Below are 8,891 nucleotides of genomic sequence, written 5' to 3'. Positions count from 1 at the left end.
TCTGGGGAGTACCCTGCTTAGGCGGGAGGCAAAAACGCTTGGGCGCCGCGCCTAAGCCGTATAATGGCAGGGAAAACCCTGAAAAAGTACTTATGCAGAATGGTCCATTCCAGAATGACCAGTATTATCAGTAATAGTTGTTGATGCATTAAAATGGTCATCATCACTTAAAAGTTGCAGCAGGTAAAAGGAAGCTTATTTTAATGACTTTATACACTGCTGGGTAGTTTAATGCGTATCATCATTTGTTAGCCAATTTACACTTTATATTAATCATTTCAATTTGCAAATGAACTAGTAACTAAAACTGTCAGACAAATGCAGATGAGTAAAAAGTAAAATACTTGCTACTGAAATGTAATGATGTAAAAGCAGAAAATAGCATGAAATTAAAAGACTTAAGTATAGTACAAGTATCTCATATTTGTACTTACTTGAGTGAAGTACTTGGTTACATTCCATTAATGCCACGAGAAACTCCATACATCAGAGAGAGTTAAGGCAGAGCAGTTGGAGGACATCATAGGGAGAACCAGAAAGCATTTCCTCCATAAAGTATAATCCAGTGTGTGACGTAGTGAGGTAAAGCATTACTCACTTCTTGCAGAAAATCATACCTGCCTGCTGAAGTGACATACCGATGGAGCATGTGTTTGGGTCTTTCTCCTTATTACCAGTCGATGTAGCCTACCGTCACAATGATTATACTACTCCTTAAGAAGTCCCATTATGTTGCTTTATTGAGAAAGCCATAGTATCCTTTTGTTGTTTTTGTTATCATGCTTGCTCAACAGTGTCATGCAAACTCAAGTGCTTGAGTCTGGTTCAGACGTAAAAAAAAAAACGCCTGTCAAGTTGGGGTTGGGCCTGGTTAGTGCTCTCAAACTGAATAATGGGGCAGCTTGTCTCTTCAACTGTGCTGAATCAAACTTTCCAAAAAATAGCCAAGATTAACAAAGATCCAGAATTTTCAACAAAAAAACAAAAACAAAACAGATGTGTCAGGCTGAATTTTGAGATAATGCCCATAAACGCAGCGCAAGATGGAGCCTGAAAAGCCTGAAAATGTCCTCCAGTGGTACCCTCATGCAGTGTCATGTTAGTGTAAGTGAAATGTTTTTAGAACTTTGATAAATGATGTGGTCCAGGTTGAAAATGGCCAAAGTAATATTCAAGCCCCTGTGGAAGCTTACATCCAAATCCTGTAGATTTCATAAAAAAGAAGAAGTTTTTCCTGCTTCCTCTCAGTAACACCAGAACTGCACATTTGCGTACTTAATTATAAACAGAGTAATGAGGTGGCTCAGTCTTTGCTATGCTGTCTCGGATCGTTTTTATTTTCTCAAAGGTACCTGTTAATGCTGTCCGTCTCCCGCTTCCATGCATCCACAGTAAAAAAAACAAAAACAAAAGGGATGAAGCCAGCCTGTGTGTCACTAAAGAACTTAAGCAGTCACCCTTGTTACAGCTAATGTGTATTGTTCACATGTCCTCTGAACCCCTTTTTTAATGTCTAATGTACCAGTATGTATCCCTCCACCAACCTCACTCTCCTTTCTAACAACTGGTGTAACTTCCCACACACATGTGTATGTATGACTATGAGTGTTATTTTTATTTTATTTGTATGTTTATTTAAATCTAAAGGCCTGTCTTGAGGTGTTTTAGGGTCCGGCTCCCATTACTCATATTCTTCCAGATTATTTAAACACCAAAGTCCTTCATGTACCCCTGCAGAAAACTGGCTCCACTGGTCCATGCTAGCATGCTTAAAGCATATGAAGAAATGACAGTTTTGGAATTATTTCAAAAACATCTATGTATTGTGTTGCAGAGATATCTACTGAAGTTAGCATGCCAACCAGCTAGCACTGGGCCTGAAAAGCTCTTTCTCCCAGTGGTCCAAATCTCCTGTGCACACAGTGTAAGCACCCACACTCCCCCTGTAGGCTGGCTGGCTGCACAGCTAACTAAGCTGACAAGCTAACTGCAGCTACAATGATGGGTGTATAAACAGAATACAGTTGGCAGTTGTTAGCAGTTACTCTGATGATATGCTGCCCCCACTCCCCACTGGGAGTATGAATTCAAACAGGTGGCCAATTCTTACATGTTGTGCCTTTAACAGAAAGGCCATAGTCTTGTGTTTTCTAGGGGAACACAGACATTCTACATACATTGGTGTAGCTATAATTTTTTGTGTCTCTGAAGTAAGGGTTGTATTTACTAATGGCAGCTTATCGCCATAAAAAGACTGAAAAATAGCCTGTTTTAGCTTGAATTTTCCCCAGTTACCACACCAGTGACACTCCCAGCACCCCTCAACCTCATTCCTCATTTACACTGGAACCTTTCAGCTTTGAAATTTGGTCCTCTGTCTTAATTCTAACCAGCTGTGGTGCTGCAGCTGAAGGCAGAAAGCTGTTTGTCATCCAGCTCTGTTTACTGTAGACCTGCGGTTTTGATATTTCTGCAACAGTTGGCTTCAGTTTTGAATAAATGAAATGGACATCTTGAGAAACAAATCAGACCCTCTGGGTCCCTGATAGCTTGGTGAGTGTAGTACTTCATGACCCCAAGACCAACATTTAGCCTACTGTCACTGTTGGCATGGAGCAGTGAAGTCACGTGGCTGATTTTGATGTGTGTGTGTTCCCACCTCTAAAAGAGGAAGATGACCAACAGGGCGGTCTACCAGAAACTCTGAATTCCTCAAACTGTACAGTGCCTCTGTCAGCCTGTCTGCATCTGGATAAAGCAGCCTCTGTGTGTGTTTGTGACAAACACAATGCCCTGTCTGCTCAGACCGCCTCAAGCTAAAGCCCAGCAGAGAACTATCTGTCTACATTCAGACTGTTGTGTCACTTCGAGCCAGAAGAAAGCCTGTTGTTGCACAGACACAGTCACAGCAGAACTGGCCGGCACCCTGAGATGGCCTTTGTCCATGCTGAACAAACTTGGATTTGATTATTAGAGAACAGGCGGTATATTGTCACACAGGGGCATGAGCAGATGTTAGAGCGATGATGTCCCACATGCTGTCAGGGGCCTCATTTATAAAAAATGTTAGATTTATACTTGAACTTCATCTTAAGGTCTTTTTTCCAACAGTACTTTAGTTCAATTTATAAATGATGCTGAGCATAAAAAAACTTTGCAGGTTCTGAGAATCCTATTTTTAACTTTAAACACCTGTACCTCCTCGATGAGGGTCAAATCAACTTCAATTGACGACGCGTCTGCTTTGTGATTTCCCCTCATACAGTGCAGCACAAATGAGGGTTTAGTCAGGAGTAACCATGGACAAAAAGAAACTTTTATGGAAGACGAGATTGGTGATGGTGAGATGAACGTAGGGAACATATTATTGAATGGACTAAACACACTCATGTAAGCTCATGTAAATCACTTATGTCAAGTTTTAACTTTGCTTAAAGATAGAATCATATCCAGGTCAAAGCAAGGTTTTACAAATAACTACATTTAAATGCTTTTCAGTTTAAGTCTTACTTAAGAGCAAAGTGTAAAGATGGAATGTTTTATAAATGAGGCCCAGGGCCTCCACAGCCTGACAGGCTTTCACAGCTGACTTGGAGCCACATCCTTCCAAAGCACTTTTTTAACTGTCATTCAGAAAATGAAAGGGGCTCAGCTGGAAACAAAGATGAAATCATGTGTGTTATTTAAATGAAGAAGAAGCTGTTTAGATCAGGGAAGAGAAAACATCCAGCAGTCTAAGTCTACATCTCATGGCCTTCCTTAGCGAGTGGGGCTAGCTCAGGATGACACTCAGGTCCACGCCTAATACCATCTTTTGACCGAGAGAAACTACTGTCATGGGACCAAAGTCACACCTGAGCTAAGACCAGTGTGTTAATTTGTTATCTGTAGATTACTTTAAGTTTTTTTAAACCTGAACCTCAGACCTAAGAGCCTTTCAAAAGTCTTAAAGCTCAAACTTTTTACTTTAAAGTGGCTCCAATTCTCTTGCTAAGACAAGCAATGTTGGCTCTGCTGTGATGCCTGTTAAAGGGTCCACTAATGCTTCAAACAAGTTTGTGCCATGTGTAAAAGCAACAGTGTGCTAAAATCCACATCCACAAAGTAGAATGAAAAGCCTTACTCAGACTGCATCACACTTCCTTTTCATCTCGCAGTCTTGACACCATGATCCATACAAACGTTGCACACTGTTGGACAGCCCCTCGCTGAAAACATCCATGTTGTTGCTCTTAGATATTCAAACAAAAATGAACAGAAGTATTAGTGTGATGAATCAAAAAAAGAGACCTCTGACAGAAGTTCAAACTCCGCCTACTTTCACACCTCCAAACACCTGACCAATCACTGCAGAGAGTGGACATTAATGCATTGTGTTGGCTGCAGCCGCTGTGATAGCTCTGGGAGTCGTATGTGTCCTCTGTCCTGTTGGACTGTGGTCCAGGCTTTGTGATGGGTGACACTCACTGTGTTGTGTTGTATGTGAGTCAGTGCAGTCACATGTTCACCATCTACCTTGATTTCTACTTCCTGTTTTACTCATGATGAGTAGAAAGACTCTGCCTTTGACTTTGCCTTCTAACGCGTCTGGTGTTGTACACTGCACCCTGTGTATACTCTGTGAATCTGACATTACTTTCATGACTGCAACAGTATAAATCCAGTATTCAGATGGAGTTTTTCTGGTTCAATATTGAGTGTTTGCTTGTAAATACCTGTGAGAGGAAACCAGTGTCACCTTACATAGTCTAAACTATGCGACAACACTGCTCCACAGCTGTGACTTGATGTTATGTTGTGTTAGAAATAATCATGATGGGACTGACTAGTGATTCTCTTAATGCCAGTCTTTATCTGTCTTTAATCAAGTCAGGAAAAAAAATCTGCAAATGATCTGCCAAATATACTGATGTTTAGTGCCTCCTTCTCCAAGCTCTGCCTCTACTGTTCATTCATCGAACAAAAGTTTTTATACTGTGTTTTAGGTTTTTTTAATGATGCCACACAAACGGATTGGTGTCCTGTGAGACAAAGCATCTCTCCTCCCGTTGTTTTTTTTTTTTTTTTTTTTTTTTCAGATAGACAAGCTTTCAGTGTACAGTCTAACTTATACTGTCTTACCCTTCTACTCTCATAAATAAATCCAACTGTTTTTTAATAAAACGTGTCAGTGTGTGTGATGTCATTGGAATCGCTGTATTGCAGAGAGTTTATAATAGCCCAGTACCGCAAAGTACGCCTCAAATGCTTCTGAGTCAGTTTTCCTGACTTTCCAATCTCATGCATCTAGTCCATCTGCTCTGGAAAACATGGATGCCTGGAGCAAACGGGTGTTTGATTCACAAGCATGTGAACCTCACACAAACTTCAGCAGCTGATTTAACAAATAAACACAGTTAAAAGAGACGGGAGCAGCAGGCTCGTGCTGCATCCCATGCTCACAAACACTTATCAAGCACGACTGAACTGAATCCAAATAAAAATGGCGCCTACAAGTTGTTGCTGCAGCGCCTCAAACTTTTATATTTATGTGTTTATTGATTTTTCATCAAAGACAAACATACACAAGACAGGACCAAACAAGAATGAAAGACAAAAGACAAGCTGGGAATATCAACATAAAAAAAAACAAAAAAAAAAAACAGAAAGATCAGTTCCAGGTAAACGCGACAGGTACATTATACAGCACAGAGTGAAATCAAATACAATGGGAGCCAAACAAAGAAAATTATTAGTTTGTTTTGTTTTGGGGTTTTTTTCCCTTTCCTTCTTTTTTATACAAATGCTCTGGTCATTATAGCAGAAAGATTTACATGAATATAGTCAAGAAATGGTTTCCATATTCTTTCAAAGGCATTTGTTTTGTAGTGCAGGAGACAGGTCAGAAAGTCCAGCGGTATATATTCCATTATTGTCCTGTGCCATCCCGCAACTGAGGGGGCTTTATCTGAGATCCAGTGCTGAAGAATATTTTTCCTGGCACAAAATGTCATAAGATTATACAGTTTTGCAGCGCCTTTCACAACACAGAGACACTATAAAGAGTGAGGAAAAGGTAACTAGTAATTGTTCAGTGTGTGTGTCTGCGCCACCATACTGCTGTGATGTCATCTGTATTTATTGGCTTTTCTTTTATTCGCTCAGTTTATGGCTATGATTATCTCCAGCAGCCACTTATATAAGTGTACTATTAGCAGGCCAACTGTTTATCTGTCCAATATAATAATAATAATAATAATAACAATAAAAACTTTATTTTTGGATAGGGACAATGCACATTAATGAACATCAAAAATGTCTCTGTAAATATGCCGGATTATAGCAGAGCTGCTCATTTGCATCCGTAGTCCCTAAAAAAAATCTGTATTTATAAATCCCTAATTCTAATGCATTTAGCTTTTAAGCTACAAAGATGAATCAATAAGTCGATCACCAGACTATTTTGCCACCATTTTGGAATAGTTTTAGTCATTTTTTAAGCAAAGTAAAAATCATCTCTCTGGTCCAGGCTCCGGCAATCTGTGAACTGTCTGCTTGTCTCTGTTTTCTATCATTGTAAACTGGACCTGTTTGTGTGTGGGACTACTGTTCAGACAAAACAAGACATCTGACTATATGTCACCTATGACTCATGCAGACATTTTAGGACATTTTCTGATATCTTAATGAAAAATGAATGACAACATCAATGATTGTGAAAGAATTGTGTGTTGCATCCCTGATTATGTTTATAAAGCAGAAACACTGGGCAGATACGTTGTTTTACTAATCCAGAATCATGTCATTTTAATCAGTCTATGTATGATCAGTAATGCTGGTCTCGGGGCAGGAACTGTTCCCTCTGTATTTTCATGTCTTGTCTTGTTTTCCATTATCAGTGAGGAGATGGAGAGGTGAAACCCTTAGGGCTGCATGATATGGTTCAATTAATGTGATTATTTTTGACAGATATTGTGATTGCGATATGGTTCATGATTAGTGGGAGAGATGTATTGTGGATAACAATTTTTATTTTCACAGAAAAAATCGTTTTAAATCATGACGGTGTGGCATTTTTTGGTCTGTGCCTAACGCACATGTTGTCTTACATGTTCAGAACAGATTTTGTTGACCAGGGAATCTCTGGAGCACAATGCTGTTTGACACACAGTTTGCCTTTATCAAAACAAAATGCGAAATTATGTGATTTGGATATTGTGCTTGGCCATATCGCGATTTCACAGATATAAACTAATCTGTGTTCCTCAACAAGTACTAAATTACATGTAGACTATAAAGGTTAAGGCTGCCTTAACAGCTGTAGTGTGTTGACACATGATGTTTCTGTACTTAAGTCTCTGAGGAGTTACATTAATTGTTTCAAATTAAGATTAAGATGCACCAGGAGTGAGGAAGAAAGAAAGGCTTTGGTTGCAGTCGGTAAGTCCGTTAAATGTTCTTACAAATGCAACAGAAGTCGCCTCTTCCCTTTATCACATGACGTGTTTTAGATGACCATTGTGGTTTGTGTCTGCCATCTTGTCTGTCACTAACCCTAACACACAAAAATAGTGCACAGCCCCTTGTTTTAGGTGCGTGAGTGACATTATTAGGACAAATTAGTCTCTGAGTGTCATAGACACAACTGCTGTTCAGCCAGTAGAGAACGCTGTTCTACTATTTGTAGTAACATTGAATGAATGGCTGGGATGATTGTGTCATATAGTTAAAGTCTCCAGGTAGAGTAATCAGGGTTATTTTCTTAGAATGAGAAAGACATTACACAGAAGTTCAGAAAATTGTCCAAGTGCTCTTATAAAGAGCCAGAGTGTTTAGTTGGAGCTGAATGGGATTTAAGCAAAATGTTTTTGATTTGTTGTTTAGACACGACTCTTTCAGTTATTGTGGATCTTGATATATCATATGTCTGTATATATATATATATATATATATATATATATATATATCATATATCTGTATGCCTGGAGTGAGCGGGACATTGACTCACCGATTCACATCAGCAGGATCTATGGCAATGACATCAGACGTCATTCTAGATAAGTGTGGTCAGATTTGGAAGAGAGAAAGAGGACCCAAACTGAAGGGGCTGCACTACCAGAGGGCAGCAGACATAGATAGTAACAAGTACCTTGGGATCCCTCAAGAAAATGTAAACCATCAGGAGGTTGCTAGGAAAGCAGCCACAGTCAGATACCTGCATCTAGGCAAGTCCTTATTATACCCCACTGGTATAATACGTTGGCCAAAGGAGGAGATACAGGCCACCGATATCAAGACAAGGAAGCTCCTCACAGTGCACGGATAATTGCATCCCAAGTCCAGTGTCCAGAGGTTGTGCACTGAGTGGAAGGAAGGAGGCAGAGGACTAGTGAGTGTCAAAGCTACTATCCACATCCACGAGTACATCAGGAAGATGGCCCCAAGTGATGAACTGTTCGGTTAATACCTTAGGCAGTAAAAACTCTGTGAGGAGGAGGAGGAAGAGCTGGAGGAATCATCATGGAAGGGCAAACCCCAGCACGGTACATCCAATCGACAGACTGAAGAAGTGGCTGATATTGAGAAATCTTACCAGTGGCTGGGAAAAGCTGGACTGAAAGACATCACGGAGGCACTGATCATGGCAGCACAGGAACAGGCGCTCGGCACAAGATCGATTAAGGCAAGGCTCTACCACGCCAGAAAGGACCCCATACGTATGCTTTGCAAAGATGCCCCTGAGATAATCCAGCACATATCCCATAGAGCCCTGCCTCCCCTAGAAGTCATTTTTAAGTATATATTTTTTCTTCATTGATAGTGACAGCCTTGGAAAGACAGGAAGCCGGGGCAGAGAGGGAGGGTGACATGCAGCAAAGCACCCAGGCTGGAATCAAACCCATAGGTAAGGT

This window comes from Sparus aurata, chromosome 23 (genome assembly GCF_900880675.1).
Source record: "Sparus aurata chromosome 23, fSpaAur1.1, whole genome shotgun sequence".
NCBI lineage: Eukaryota > Metazoa > Chordata > Actinopteri > Spariformes > Sparidae > Sparus > Sparus aurata.
Note: the sequence above shows the minus strand (reverse complement) of the source record.